Below are 2,631 nucleotides of genomic sequence, written 5' to 3' on the forward strand. Positions count from 1 at the left end.
CTGTTAGGTTTGAGAAAATCATCAACCTTTTTTTTTTTTTCCTGAATGATAAAATCATCAACTAGTGCTTAAATGATATCTACGACTAATAGCCAGTTATTCCAGTTATGGAAAAAGAAAAACCACTTGAAAGTAAGTGTACCAAACAAGAAAAAACCATCCCTGTCCCTTCTAGAAATTTCACTTCTAATAGGTTTGGTTTAGATGAACTTATTTACATCTATTTATTTTTGTATATTGTACAGAAGTAAAATTGTAACTTTAAAATAAATAAAAAATGCTTAAAAGTTTTAAATTTTGTTTTAGGATGAAATTAAGCTCACCCAACTTGAAGGCCGTAATTTGCCTCCACTATGCATTGTTGTTCAAACTTATTTCTTATTTAGTATTATAGGGATATGTTTGCAAAATTTTACAATTAATACTGTAATTTAATTTTAAATTTTAATGTCAATCCCCACAATGTCTAATTGGAAAAGGTTTCTATCCAAACTAATTTGGAGAGAAACCCTTTAAACTTTCCCTATCATTTTTATTGAATGTCAATTTTGAAAATTTAATTGTTAAATTACATGTTTTTTATGTTCTTAACACATACATAAAAAATTATTCAAATCAAATGTTATTTATTATTTGATCAATAAAATTATTTTTTATTTCAAAATTTAAACTACAAAAACTTGAAATTTAAATATTTTATTGATAATATAGCTATTAATTTTTGATATTCTTGAAATTTTACAAGTATAGAGGATATAATAAGAGCATGCAAATTAACGGATAGATTTTTTAAAATTCCCATCAAATAAAAAGATTTAGGAAGAATTTAAAGAATTTTTCTCCAAACTAATTTGGAGGAAAAAAACCTTATCTTATCTAATTTAGTGACAAAAGTAACACTTAACTATTCATCTTAAACCATTAGAGCATTTGTAATATACAGCCCAAATCATGAGAGTGTTGCAATGAACACACTCAATTATGAGATGTACACTTGAGCACTAACCCCACACCCCGTTGGTGTGTGTTTTTTATTGTATACATGGTGAATTCTGAATACTAATCTTACAAAATCCTAGGTTTGGATTATTAGATATCCTAATTTCATTAAGGCCAGTTTAGGTTTGATGGCTTGATAAGTCATCTTTAGACAAACACTAGATCAACATTGATAAGCCCAACTAGTGGACAGCCGAACTTTGCGAAGCCCAATTCTAAAATTTTTGAAGAACTGCATTTTTCCTTTGCCAAATTGAGAGGTGGAGAAAAATCACACGCACTGACGCGCAACTGCAAAACCAAATGCCAAAGGGACAAAAGAGAAAAAGTGGAGGCCCATTTCCATTAATTTGGGCTTTAGTAGATTTTTTTTTTTGATTTTTTTTTTTGACGAAAGATAGATGTATATTAAAACTTCAAAACAAAGTGTACAATGGGCCTGGCCCACCAAACTTAATATCCAACAGGGGGTCTGAACCCAAAGAGAGAAAAATAACGAAAAATAAAGAAAAGGTGTACAATGAGCCACCTAAAGAGCAGGCAGCCCATGCATGAGCATATTCAACAACGTGCCATGCTTCTAGCTAGGCGCTGGTACTCATCCAGAAACGAGACTGCTCTCTTAAGAATAGCATGTGGCGGAGTTTGAGCTGCTTCAAACTGGACCCAATTTCGTGCGTTCCAAATAGACCATGCCACCATTGCCCACGTCTCGAGATCCTTCTTACTTAATTTCTCCACCAAGGTTCGGGCTAAGCTGAGGAAATCGTGAGCTGAGGATATACACTTTTGGAGCTTTCCACGAACAAGTGCCCAGACATTTCGTGCTAAGGGGCACTGCCACAGGGTGTGGATAACAGTCTCGTCGTGCTCACCACACACCCCGCACTTAGGGTCCATGTGAACCTTCCTTCGACAGAGGTTTGCTCGGGTTGGTAGGATGTTTGAGCAAGCCCTCCACACAAAGTTATGCACCTTAGGAGGGATGGGTAGTTTCCACAGCCTATTCCATATCCTCTTGTCGTCCCCTGCTCCGGAGTGTTCTGCACTTGACCTTCGGTGAATCTGCAAGGCTACTTGGTACGCTGAACGCACTGAAAAGGTCTGCGACTTATTCTCATTCCACACCAACTTGTCTCGGCTGTCCAACCTCCCTAGCCGTGTCCCCAGCATTTTGTCCTTTGATGGTGGCAAGAACCAGGCGTTAACCTTTTCCTTGTCCCATTGTTTGGTGTGTGGGTTAATGAAGTCACCCACTTTTAGCGATGTGTCCACACCATCATGAAAAACCGGGGGGGGGGGGTTTAGAGAGCCACCTATGGCTCTCAATGCCAGCCGTGCCTCCATCTCCAATGCTCCATTTTGACCTTTCCCTAAGCACATCCCTTGCACTGAGAAGACTGCGCCAGACAAAAGAGTAATTGCTTCCCAATACTGCCTCCATGAAGGAACACGAGGGGAAGTACCTAGCTTTGTACACCCTGTAAAACAAGGAGTGAGTCTCCTAAGTCAGCCGCCATGCCTGCTTGGCCAGCATTGCAAGATTGAAAGCATGAATGTCTTGAAACCCCACTCCACCTCTCTCCTTCGGAGTGCACAATCTGCCCCAGTTGATCCAGTGTATCTTCCGCT

This window comes from Quercus suber, unplaced genomic scaffold (genome assembly GCF_002906115.3).
Source record: "Quercus suber isolate HL8 unplaced genomic scaffold, Cork oak 2.0 scaffold_640, whole genome shotgun sequence".
Classification (NCBI taxonomy): domain Eukaryota; kingdom Viridiplantae; phylum Streptophyta; class Magnoliopsida; order Fagales; family Fagaceae; genus Quercus; species Quercus suber.